Source organism: Eumetopias jubatus, unplaced genomic scaffold (assembly GCF_037043125.1).
Source record: "Eumetopias jubatus isolate StellerSeaLion01/CBP00866 unplaced genomic scaffold, mEumJub1_p1.0 scaffold_6, whole genome shotgun sequence".
Lineage (NCBI taxonomy): Eukaryota > Metazoa > Chordata > Mammalia > Carnivora > Otariidae > Eumetopias > Eumetopias jubatus.
In genome coordinates this window covers 66,834,064-66,848,541 of record NW_028274812.1, presented here as the reverse complement: position 1 = coordinate 66,848,541, position 14,478 = coordinate 66,834,064, and positions in this window count along the sequence as shown.

Here is a 14,478-nt window from a genome sequence, read left to right as displayed (position 1 = left end):
GTGAAAAATATCTCATTGACTATTTGGGGCAGGAAAGCCAGACTCTTAGAGCTTAAAAATGAGAAAAATACTAAAAGCAAGTTTATATAATTATATATTTATTCTCACGCTTACAGAAGGCTCTTATAAATTATAATATCATTAAAATTCTACAACTTTGACTAAAAGGCAATCTATAACATATATTCTTATATTACGAGCAAAAAATTTTAACAAAACTTGAAAATAATCATTGGGTTAACATTCTTAATTTTTGATAAGCCTAACACCACACACTTTAATAAAATCTTAATTACAACATGAGCAACCAATAAGCAAGCCACAAATACACCAATCATAGATGAAGACATGCAAATAGCTAATAAACATGAAAAATACTCAACCTCTACCACTACTCATCAGGAAAATGCTTTCTTGTTTTGATTTTTTATTGTTTCTTGCCAAAAGCAAATTAAGAGAATAAAACAAGTTATAATAAGTAATTCTTACAAAAGCCCAGTGGGATACACTCTCACATACTGTTTTTAGGAGTGAAGGTAAAACTTTTTGCGAAGTATTTTGATGAAGTAGGCATACTCTATTAAATGGTAGACCTCACAATGTGGATTTGTAAACTTGTTTCCAAAATATTTTCTTTAAAAAAGAGAGAGAAAGAGAAATGGATATAACTACAGATAGATGTAGATACATTCCTTTTAGCATAATCTTAATGTATATTTATTTTTGTGCTCTGGGTGATACCTCATGCTCTGAGCCAATGAAAATCAGCAAGGCAGACACCACTATACACTTTTGTCCAGTGCATATTAGAACATCACAAATGCTATTGTTCATGAGTGCTCTGCATTAATCTATGCTGAGTTAATATGATCTGAAATTTGTGATGTTGACTTACTTATGGTCTTTCATTCTGACGTTTACTTCTTTTGTCCCATATTGACTGATAAAACTGTAAAAGAGGGTAGTGCAGAGGAACAAAGAAAGTGTATCTTCTATAAATCTAATTTCTATAGATCAATTTTTATCTAATTTTAGCATGTTAATTAAGCTAAAGACTGACTGTGACATCTTCCAGGAAATGGGGGAGGAAACAGAAGATAGGGATTAGCAAACAAGTAGGGTTGGTAAGGATTCTTTGACATTTTGAAGCACATTGCATTTGAAGCACAGCCTGGGAGGACTGACCAACAATTATGTGAACGGAATTTGAGAGACTATGACCTGAAACATGTAGAATGGAAGATCAGATGCCAACATAAGGTATCAAGAAAAGATCTCCATGGGGTCTATGCTATAAGAACCCATGTAGCTCTGATTCACTTAAAGTCCCATATCTAAGAGCACAGCCCCCGAGCTACATTGGAGCATTAAGGTATATGTCAAAGTTCTTAATTATATACTTATCGCAAGACAGCTATTTTCACCCATAGACATCTGCCCTAACAACCAAGATCTATGTGTAAGAATGTTTACCAAATATTATTCACAATAGCAATTAATTATTTATAAATATATATTTAACAAAATATGTAGAGTTGAATAAAATAATGATATGCATATGATCAATTATTGTAGCTGGTGTTTTGGTAAATAAATAATTGACATGAGGCACTACAATGTATTATTGAGTATAAATCAAAGCAGGGTACAGGCAGTATAGTATTATTCCAATTTTGTTAATATCTTGTATCTTGTAAAATTGTATTTTCTATGATATATTAGAATAAAATTGTAACTATATTAAGTGACCACTGGCAGCAGATAAACATATTAATAATTTTTTATATTCTTTAATTTTCCTGAAATTTCACATATACTATCACAATTATTATATTTTGTAGAATAAAACAATAAAACTATTAGAAATGTTCGATCAATTATCTTAGTGTTGAATTTAATAATAAATTTCCTTTTGGTTATTTCTATATTCGTTCTAATCAAGTGTAATAATATTCTAGAATATGTGCATTACAATATATTTATTTATTTTTATTTTTATTTTTTAAATTTTATTTATTTATTAGAGAGCGAGCGAGAGAGAAACAGCATGAGAGGGGAGAGAGTCAGAGGGAGAAACAGGCTCCCCACTGAGCTGGGAGCCTGATGCGGGACTCAATCCCGGGAATCCGGGATCATGACCTGAGCCGAAGGCAGTCGCTCAACCAACTGAGCCACCCAGGCGTCCCGCATTACAATATATTTAAAGACATATGTCAATACAGCAGTTGCTCAGTAGCCAGACTTTAGTTCCCCCATTTACTACATTTGGCCAGCTGTTTAATTCTAAATTTATTTATGTACATGCTCTATGTTCTATATGTTGACCCACCACCACCACCGACAAATTTACTATCTTTTTGAAAAACTGAAATGTTAAATTTACAGAACAATCACAAGCAAAACAAATATAATGCCAAACTTTATAATACTGTTAGCATTTTGGGAGAATCCCCAAGAGATTTTTCTTAGAAAGAATGGACCTTCAAAAATGCACCTGTTTTTAAATAACTAACAACTGACAGTATTTCTGACCTTCCAGTTCAAGAGAATAGAACTCCTACTACATTACAGTTTAAAAAAAAAATTGAAAAGTTTGAAGATGTTTGTGGGCAAGAATTTCTTCTTTTTGTCTCTCAGTCATATTCTGAAGATACGTGGTCACTTCGCTTGAAGAGGTCTATCCCAGCTAGCTGAACTTCTGTATGGGCAGCGGTGTTATGTTTACCCTACATCCTACTGTGCTATAGGCTTAACATTCATCTTCTTTTTTTTTTTTTTAAGATTTATATATTTATTTGACAGAGAGAGAGAGAGCATGGTGGAGGAAGAGGGAGAGGGAGAGAGAATCTCGAGCAGACTCCGTGCTGAGCGCAGAACCCAATGTGGAGATCAATCTCATGATCCTGAAATCACGACATGAGGGGAAATAGAGTTGGAGGCCTCATGGACTGGCACCCAGGCACCCCACATTTTATCTTTTCGTAAGAGTAAGTTCACCATGAGTGGTGGTGGTGTGTGTGGTGTGTGTGGTGTGGTGGTGTTGATGGTTCTATATTTACAATATAAAGAAGATTTTTTTAAAAGATTATAAAAAGAACTTAAAACTTAAAAAAAAAACCCTCAATGTTATAAAACAGAGAATGATACTTAGCGATTTTCTCCTAAATTCATGTGTAGGTAGAAAACAACTACATTATTTATCCTGTCATCCTTTCCTATTACTGAACAATCATTGCCTTATCTGTACCTTTTCTCCCAAATAAACATCATTATCAACCAACTCTGTTTTATCACAGGTAACCCATGTAAAGTTTTCTGCCAATCACTTTGTTTATCTTACTATTCAGTGAAACTTTCCTCCCTCCAGTCTTTCCATGCTTCCCACCATCCCCACCTCAGGACTGAAAATAACATCTGAACAATTTTATGTCATTTCGTGTGGCAGAGCCTGTTCTTTCAATTGCACTAAGCAACAATAACAACAATAAAACCCCCTAAATAATGGCAAATTATATACAAGCTATAGTAAGTGCAATTAAACAAAATTCACTGTGACCATTAGGTCACTTTCTTTTTAGTAAGTAACATTAAGGCTAGAGGGGATGACTGGAATTAATTTAACATAATCAATGAGGGCTAACATAGATCACACTTAGAAAAAGCACTCGAACAGAGCCTCAGTTGGGGTTAGACAGGGCAAATGCTCTCATACTGAATACTTGCACAGACAGAAAGAACTCAAAATGCTTTTCTTGAGAGTTTGGCAAAGACCAAGGCTCTTGTTGTGTATTTTCCATTATTCTGGAATAATTCATTAGCAAACATTACAAGTTGGCAGTATCACAGATATGCATTAGAATAAAATTATTTTCTCCTCTGAGTTCATAAATAAAATACATTTAGTCAGGAACTCCTGCAAAAGGGAACTGCTGCTTTTTAAAATAGTGCGTTATTCACTAAGTTTAATGAAATTTAGTCAGAAGTAAATTAACTAAATGCCTTCCAAAGCCAGGTACGTAAAAAGATATCAGGACTTTTCCCTGCAAAATGTAGCTAATGTTTATTACACTTGTTATGTGGTAGGTACTTTTCAACATATGTTAAATGTATTAATTCACTTAATACCCCCAGAGAGATTAAGTACTATTATTATCCCTATTTCATAGATTTAAAAAACTTTGAAAAAAATGGAGAAGTTTAGCAATCCAAGTTCACACAGCTAGAAAACAGCAGAGATGTGTTTCAAATCTAGGCATTCTGATTCCAGAGTCAATGATTTTGACTACAAAGTTACCCTTCCTTTCAAGCATTAAGTTATGTGTGTGCACGTGTGTGTGCATGTTTGAAAGAGGAAGGGCATCATCTACACTGATATCTTCATTGGAAGATTTTCATTGTAAAAATATCAAAGAAACAAAATTCATGATAGAATAGATTTTTGTCCAATAACATATCTTTATATTGTAAATTCAATCATAGAAGATGACGACCTGAGGTACTAAATTATTATTCCAAATATAAAATACCAATCCTGTATAATATTTATTACATCCTAGTCACTAAGTGTGTTTTATGATTATCTCAAGTCTCACAAACACCCTATGTCATGAGAACTGTTATTACTCCTACAGATAAGACAAAGAAAATTCAGGCACACAAAATATTGTGGTCACCCCTACTGCGTGCCTTATGCCATTTGACACTTTTTTAAAAAAGATAAATGTAAATGTGATAAAGCACATTTAGGAAGAATGATCGTGCCCAGAATCAGAGGTGGGACTAGATTCCATGTAACACTTCCCATCTGTATTCCTCAGCTCAGGGGGCCATAACAAAAAAGCATGTTGTACTTACCCAACAGAAATGTATTTTCTTATAGTTGTGGAGGCTAGAAGTCCCAGATCAACTGGACAGTCAGTTAGTTTTCTGGTAAAGCCTCTCTTCCTGTCCTGTGGACAAGCTGCCTTCTTTCCGTGCCTTCACATGACCTTCCTTCTGTGTGCCCTTGGAGGGAGTGGGAGAGAGAGAGCATGGTAGCAGGAGAGAGTGAAATCTGCGGTCTCTCCCCACAGGCAGGAGCCTTATCAGATTTGGGCCACACCCTTAAGACCTCATTTAACTTTACCTCCTCAAAGGCGTAATCTCCAAATACAGTCGCTTTGGGAGTTAGGGCTTCAACATATGAATTCGGAAGGGACACCATTTAGTACATAGCACTAGCCAAGAACCAAAAGTTTAGAGATGGAGGAGGAGATACACTGTGATCCTTGTCTGGAAGAAAAAAAAAAAAGTTTGCGCTCCTCTGGAAAAATAGATACTTTCATAGGTGCTTAAAGGATATGTCATGCAGAAGTTCACTTTTCTTGACTATAGATTTGTTGAAGATATAGAAATATTCCTCATAGGGTCATTTCTTATTCCGTCCAAGAGGATGTTACCATTTTAAGAAGCTAAGCAATTACGATTCAGATGGGAAAGCCTATGACTTCTGTACCACATGTTGAAAGTTATAAAAAACACTTTTTTTTTTTTTTACTCATACTACAAAGTGGGGTGTAATGTAGCTAAATTTCATTAAGTACATTTATGGATAAACGAATATATTATGTTATAGCACTAGAAGAAAACTAACAACATTAATTTAAAATATTAATGCTATGCCATTAGCTCTATTTTTAAAAAGTATTTTTATATTTTCTCCTTAAAGCTCATATTATATTTCTGAGAAATCCAAATTCAGAATATTATTATAATTATATCATTTATCACTGATAATCTGAAGGCAAAAGTTAATATTGCCAGTCTAAAATTAGTACCCATTATGTGCCAGACATTATCTGAGATGTTGTCTTCGACCCTGCCTAAGTGATTCAGCAAATATTTACCGATTACTATGTAGTAGGCCTATATACCCAACAAAAATGCTCTCTCCTGTAATGTACTTGGCTTTGTCAAATAAAGTGATGTTTTGTCTCCCATATTTGCATCTTGGAAAAACAAATTTAAAACAACAAATATAATCATTAACATTTATTAAGCATGTATTTTGTTCAAGATACAGGGCTTTTAATATATAGAATCTTAATTCAGCTTGATGAAAAAATATCCTATAAAGGTGGTTATACTATTTTATAGATGCAAAAGTTGTGCCTTAGAGAAATTAAATAACTTGCCTTGAAAACATACTTAGTAAGGGGCTGAACAAGAGCATTTTTACTCAGGAGTCCAAGTTCATAACCACTATGCATTATAATGCCTAAACTTTTAAAAATTATTGTAATGAGTTGAGTCATATTCACAGTTACTTTCTTCTGACCTCTTATTCTCATTGTGATTAGAGCTCTTGATTGGGAACAAATCTTTATCTCAACTGTTATTTGTCATCAGCAAAATAAGAAAAGAATATAAGATTTTTTGCCTTGTGCAGATAACCATTTTGATAATTATATATATAAGCATTTCAATTTTATGGCATTTTGGGGACAAATTTAAATGGATAGTAGGAAAAAATCATACATTATTATGAGTTGAATTTTTATTGGTTTATAGGCTGTTTATACCGAGCGTTGGCCAACATTGTTTCTAGGCTATATATAGGCTGGAGAGAGAACCACTTAATTTACATATGGATCTGAAAATATTGCCACAGTGCCTTCCACACAATACCCTCACTTCATCAGTGCACAGTGGTATCAGAGGTGGTGATGATGACCTGAGAAAGAGCCAGTGCTGGCCAGAGGGCCTGGTCAGTGTCAGAACATCAGCAGAAGATCTGACAGCAATCTATCCTTCCCTTAAGACAAACTCAACCAGTCACCCTGCTGTTGCTCAACATCCTCAATGAAAAAGCATTTGTCTGACAAATTTAAACCATGACACTAACAATTTAACAAAGGCTATAACTGACGAACAATTACTGTCTTGGCTCTTAAGAACTACTTTAGATATTTAAGTCAATCTCATTATTAAAAATGAATGAGAAAAACAATTCAAATGATAGAAGTGAAGGGGTAAGGAGGAATCCCACTGTCAAACCATTTTCACAAGACAAAGATTATCACTACATGCAGGATTTGTTCTGAACATAGTCTAAGGGCTTTAACTTTATTTTTGCTTAATTTTGTTTTATGGATTAAAAGATTATTATGCTCAGGTTTGTAGCTGACTCAAAAATGGGGCTACAATGGAGACTAAAAGAGATATATTTTACTTGAATTAAAAATGGCACCATGCCACCAGGAATATTGGGCAAGTCTTAGGAATTTAAGATTATTCTTCCCAATGTTAGGAAATCAAAATGAATAATGTCAGTTACAAAAAAAAGATTAACACTTTACAGTGAAGCAAATTGTATGCATTTATCATTTATCTTCTCCTAGTGTTTATTGATACAATCAACAAATATTTATTGAGCTCCATCCCAGGTATCTTTCTCGATGTTGGGGATACAGTGAAAAATATATAAAAGGTCTCTGTCGCTTATACGCTACTGAAGGAAAAAAAAAAACATTAAACATGTAACAAACCACCTCAAATAGTGATAAATGAACAAAACAAAACAGGCTACGGTTGAGAGACTGACGGAAGAAGAGCTTTGATAAAGAGGTCGCCCAAGGCACCTCCAAAGTAAGGACATAAGAGATGAGGCCTAAATAAAAATAGGCAGGGAAATATGAGGTAAGCATTCCAAGCAGGAAAAAGCCCTGATATCGAAGTGATCACAATGTGTTTGAGGAACAGAAAAAATCCAGAATGGCTGGAACAAAGAGAGGAGAAGAGTGGCGTGGCAGAATTTAAAGACATAAACAACAGTCAGATCTAAGTTCAATGTGAAGCCACTGTAGCATTTTATAAAAGATCAATGTATTTTAATCTATGGCTAAAAATTAAAACAACAAAAAAACAATGTTTTGACTACAGTGATGAAAACAGTGGGCTGGAGTGCCAACTGTGGGGTCTAGGTCTACTCTGTCCAATACACACATGACTATTTCAATTTAAATGTAAGTATATTAAAAGTAAATAATATTAAAAATTAGGATGTGCCTGGCTGGCAATGTTAGGACATGAGCGCCCAACTCTTGGTTTTAGCTCAGGTTGTGATGTCAGGGTCTTGGACTCAAGCCCTGAGTGGGGCTCCACACTCTCAGCAGGGAGTCTGCTTGAGATTCCCTCTCCCTCTGCCCCTCCCACTCATGCTCTCTCTCTAAAATAAATAAATAAATCTTTAAAAAAATAAAATAAAAATTCAGAATTTCAGTCACACTCAACATATTTCAAGTTCTCAATGACCACAAGTGGCTAGTGGCTCATGGGACAATGATATAGTACATTTCCATCGTTATCGCCATTCTATCTAGGTGATGGATAATAATGGTGATATTGCTGCAATGACAGTGAAAACAAAGAGAAATTGATGGATTTGGGATATGGCCTTGAAGGTATACATATATTGAATATATCCATGTACACCAACCATTATTAAAACTAAATAAAAGAACTCTTCTCAATGATAAGTTTAGCAATGCCCAATAATTATTGATAACCCATAAAAATGCCATTGTACCCATGACTCAAGAATAAATGCTATTCAAGTTTTCAGGAGGAGAAAGATGTTGATGTAAAATGACAAAGAATTTTAGGTCTCAAGAGACTGTAGAGCTCACTTATTCCAGTCATCTGAAAATAGAGGCCAATAGACTTTGAATGACTTGCCCAAGTATTACATTGTCAAGCCCTGGAACTGAGAGTAGAAAATAGTCAGCTCTCCTAAGTCCCACTCAATGCTATTACAATAATATGCTTCCAACTCTATTAGTTGTGTGATCCGTCACCAGTGTACCCTCCTTGGAGACACCAATAACCTCATTCCTCTATCCCCAGCACCTATCATAGTAAGCACCTAATAAATGACAGTAAAAGTTAATTGTATATCTGAATCCCAATGACAGAAGACATAAGGAAGGAAGAAACAATTAAAAGTCCTCTTAAATTTGTGTTCTGTGTGGAATGTATAATGGGTGATGCTATAGTTTGAATGTTTGTGTTCCCCTCAAATTTATATGTTGATAACTAATGCCCAACTTGGGCATTAAGAGGTGGGGATTTGGGAGGCGACTATGTCATGAGGGCTCTGCTCTAGAGTTAGTACCCTTATGAAAAAGGCCCCAGAGAGTTCCCTGGCTTCTTCCACCATTGCAGGATAGGAGGGGAAGTCTACAACCTAGAAGAGGCCCCTCACCATGGCACCTCTAGCTTAGACTTCCCGCCTCCGGAACTGTAAGAAATAATTTCTGTTGTTTATAAGCCATCCAGTTTGTAATATTTTGTCATAGCAGCCTGAACGGGTTAAGACAGATGACAAAAAGTCGGTGGTGATTAAAATTTAATCAGATTAGGGGTGCCTGGGCGTGTCAGTTGCTTAAGTGTCCCACTCTTGATTTCAGCTCAGGTCATGATCTCGAGTTCGAGTCCTGTGTGGGGCTCGGTGCTGGAGCAAGGAGAAAGGAGCCTACTTTAGATCCTCTCTCTTCCTCTCCCTCTGCCTCACCCCCACCCCATTTATTCACACTCTAAATAAATAAATAAATAAAATAAAAAACAAACACCTGAACTGCTTTTTAAAAAATTAAATTAAAAAGTCAGTTCACATACATAAAATCTCATGTATTCATTTGTTTTTATAGCTTTCACTGAAAAAATATGGGATTTGTAACATATGTATAAACAAAATATATGACAACAATATTACAAGGTCAAGAGCTGTGAAAAGGAAGTATACTATTGCAAGATTCTTATACAACATATGAAGTGATATAGTATCTTTTTTAGAACAGTTTTATTGAGATATAATTCATAAAACATACAAATTACCCATTTAAAGTGTATACTTCAATGGCCTTGGTATCTTTTTTTTTTTTAAAGATTTTATTTATTTGACAGAGAGAGACACAGCAGGAGAGGGAACACAAGCAGGGGCAGTGGGAGAGGGAGAAGCAGGCTTCCCGCCGAGCAGGGAGCCCGATGCGGGCCTCGATCCCAGGACCCCGGGACCATGACCTGAGCCGAAGTCAGACGCTTAATGACTGAGCCACCCAGGCGTCCCTGGGCTTTGTATCTTTACAGAATTGTGCAACCATCACCATGAAAAGAAACCCCATACCCATTACTGGTTGTTCTCCATTCCACCTCATTTCCTTTCTTTGGCAAACACTAATCTACTTTCTGTCTCTATGGACTTGCCTTTTATGGACATAAATGGAACCATACAATATCTGGCCTTTTGTGACTAGTTTCTCTCACCTAGCATATTATTTTTTTAAGGTCTGTCCATGGTATGCCATGTATCAGTACTGTATTTCTTTTTATTGCTAAATAATAGCCTATTAAACAGATATGCCACATTTTATTCACCCAGTCATCAGCTGATGGACATTAGGATCAGTTCTATTTTTTAGTGATTATGAATGATGTGGCTGTGTTTGTGTGAAAGTTTTTAGTGTTTTTTTGTGTTTTTTTGTGGACATGATGTCCACATTTCTCTTGGGTATATACTTAGGAGTAGAACTGCTGGATCATATGGCAACTCTGTTTAACCTTTTGAGAAACTGGCAGACTTCACCAAAACAGTGGCACCATTTTACATTCCCACCAACAGTGTATGTGGATTTCAATTTCTTCCCATCTCACCTTGTTCTATTACAGCCATCCTCCGCAGGAAGGGAAGTTTGCTTCCTTGATGGTTATGGAATCTGAGCTCTTTCTGTGTACAGAGACTATCCTCTTATAAGAAATATATGCTGTAACTTTCTTGACTATGAGTAGTCAGTAAGGTTTTGAAAATGTAACAGTGAAAGACAATGCACAGAATTTTCCATTATTAGTTTTGTTTTGGGGCTCTCTTGTTAGGGACGTTCTCCATCTGAAAGCTGTCTCTTTGAACCTAAAACACAGACGCAAGTGCTGAGATGCACACTAGTGTGGTCTTGGGTGACAAATACCTATACCCTGCAAAGCCCAGTTATTCTGGGAGTTGTGATGATAAGTAAGTCTATCACTATGGCTCTTCACTGGACAAGAAATGACTCTGTAGTATATAGGTGGTGTATCCAGAAAAGAAGTACAACACCTGAGTTTAGTGATTCCTGTGAAGGACCACATGCTTGAAAGTTCACCCAGGTCTAGTAGGTGAAGTGCAGTCTTGAAAGTCAGTCAAAGCAAAGCAAGTAGAAACACCAGGGGAGAACCCAGCAATAAGTGGCATAGCACAGAAGCCCAGGGAAGGCTGAATAAGGACAGTGAAGGCAACAGTAACATCAAGGCTGGTGTTTTTTTGTGGCCAGGGCAGTAATCAGCCACAAAGAATTCAGGAGCCCAGGTATATCAGTGGTAAACCAGCAAGGCTCATAGTATGCTCCAAGAAACAGATAACTTAGGGCTAAGATACAGGAGAAGATACACACTTTTTTTTTTTTTTTTAAATCAAGAAAGATGCTTTGTTTCCTGGTAAAACATTTGCTGACAAGAGGAAAATCTGAGGATTAAAGGACACTACAAGTATGGCACATGAATTTTAATTGCTAAAGAAACACATCTATTCCTCCTCAGTGTTATTTTTTTAATATTAATTAAAAAACATATTGAAAGTATTTACATTGGTCATACCTAAACACATCACCATCTTGGTGTCTAGAATGTAACTGATCTTTGAAAGAGTTTCTAGCGGTGACTCACAGACCTGTTTATATACGTAACTACTGTGAACTTGAATGCTGGAATGCTAAGCAGAAAGTCCATGAGTGTAGGATTGCATCTGTTTTGCTATGATTTCACCTATCTGGTATTCAAAGCCTAAATGTTAAATGAACTAGACTGAGAAAATGGCAATGGTGTGAACTGTTGTGAACGAGCTAGACCAGGATGAATTTCTAAAATTCACAAATACACATGCATTTTAACCATACATCCACAGTAAGACAGCAGAAAGGTAAAGAAGCATACTGCTATAAACATTGTAAGAACACTGCTCAACTAATCATATAAACTTTCTGAATATATCAAACATCTCACCAAGTTTAGAAGATAATCCATAACTTATCATGTTGTGATGGTTTATTTTATGCATTAACTTCATTGGACTGTGGTGCCCAGTTTGGTCAAACACTGAAAAACCATAAATATTTTTCTTCCAAACAGGTCTAGATGATGCTATAAAGGTATTTTTTAAGATGTGATTAATATTTAGTTGTCTTTCAGTAAAGTAGATTAGGAGATCACTCCATAATATGAGTGGGCCTTATCTAATCAGTGAAGGCCATCAGAGCAAACACTGAGATTTCTCAAAGAAGAAATTCTCCTCAAGACCTCAACACAGAAACCCCACTTGAGTATGCAGCCAGTCAAACCACCCTACGTATTTTGGACTTTGCAGCCCCCACAATCATGTGAGTTAATCTTTAAAATCAATAAACAAAGAAACAAATAAACAAACATATAATAGGTGATATGTAATCTCCTATTGGTTATGCTTCTCTGGAGAACTCTAATACACGTGTTTTACACTCTCAGTTAACTGTTATCACCCAAATGCCTGGTTTTCAATCCTGGAGACCTGCCTATGTAGAATTAGACAGTTACTTTGTTTCTATACACAATATTAGTAATAATAAGTACTACATTTCCCAATCAATAAAGATAATAAAAATTAGTTCCTAATATCAATGAGATGTTGTAAGGATAAATGAGAAAACATTAGAAATTCATTCTGCAGTCTCCAGGGCGAAATTATTCTATATAAATAGAAAGTATTATCACATTATTCAAATACATATAAGTGATCTAATACTTCATATGAAATAAAAATCAAATATTTTCATAGCATTAGTACATTAGAAATTGCACTGGTAGGAAAAGGAGGCTTTGGACTTGAATATCCTGAATTTTTTATTTGTTATATTTCGATGACTTGATAAAGGCATGTGACTTATGATCTCTGTTTTCTATGCCTTAATAAAAATCTTAATAATAATATAAATAAGAGAGCAACGAGAAAAATGATTGCTCTAAGTGTTAATTAAGGCACTTTAGAATTGGGGTAAATTACTAACTGAATAATGGTTACCAACAATTGTTCCCTATGTACACGGAGATAGAATTAGAATTCTACCCTGTTGATTAACTCACATCAACATCAGGACTTATTTTTTCCCAAAAAGAAGTGGTAGTCTTCCAATAAATTATGTTCTAATCCCTCTGGACCTCTTCTATTGTGGGTATGGAACAGAACCACTGAAAATTCTTCAAACTTATAAACACGTAATTGCATGCTGCAAATAAATTACTCATACACATACACTTAACTGATGGATATAAGGGACCTTTCTTACATAACAACAAGTACATGGTAATAAAGAAGATTAATATAAAATGTTCCCATTTCTCCTGACACTTGTAAGATAAACAAAATGGTAAAGAAACATTCAGTGTACCTCTATTATTCTTAGAAAGCTGAAATGGCAAATTCGTAATAGTATAATGTCCACCAACAAAATATTTCCACTATGTGGCTAAAGTAGGAAAAGAAACAGACAAATCTAAAGGACATAATTACATAAATGCCCGGAGTATCAGAAATGACGTGAGCTTTTATTCTAAAGCAAAAATAATGAGAAATAATACATTTCTGTTAGAAATGCACAATGGGAATCATCAATAAATCAGGTGTGGATGCCACACAAAACCAACAATTATTTTGGACTGAAATGTCAATAGGAAAGATGGATTATTTTGCAATCAAATGAATATTAAATATTTGGTGCTAAAGAAATAAACCTATATTAAATTGCAAGGATAAATAAACTGTGTTAAACTAGGGGAGTGTGTAGAGAAGCTGGAAGGGACTTAGTTGCAAATCGCAATATAAATGTGAGTCGAAGGTGATGTTGGAAATGCTCTGTTCCACCCATGATAGAGTCATTTGAGAGATGGGCCAAGTGAAGCCAAGAAAATTAAAGAGGGAAATAACATTTCACCAAACCCATCCTCAACATTGTCAATATGGATACTAAAATCACCTAAGATTAATAGGCTGTGTGATTCCAGAGAGAGTTGAGAAATCCATAAATTCATTAAGAAAACTTGTGGTTTCTCAAAGAGGTCTGTAAATTAAGTGTTGCTAAAGTTCTATGCTAAAAGCCAATAGATACATAGAGAGAGACAAAATTGAGATGTGTTGATTTTGTAGTAGAATACATTTTAAAAAGATTTAACTCTAATCTTCATAGCCTAAAACAAATTTTCACTATATAAATTAAGGATATAGAAGATTTCTGAAGCCCAAAACAAGATTATAATTGTATAGTAGCCTTATTATCAAGTTAATCCAAGCCATTTTTAGGATGTTGAATTTACCACTGACTCTGTGGCGGTCTTAGCAATAATTATTCATTAGCTATGATATATCATTATACTACATTACAA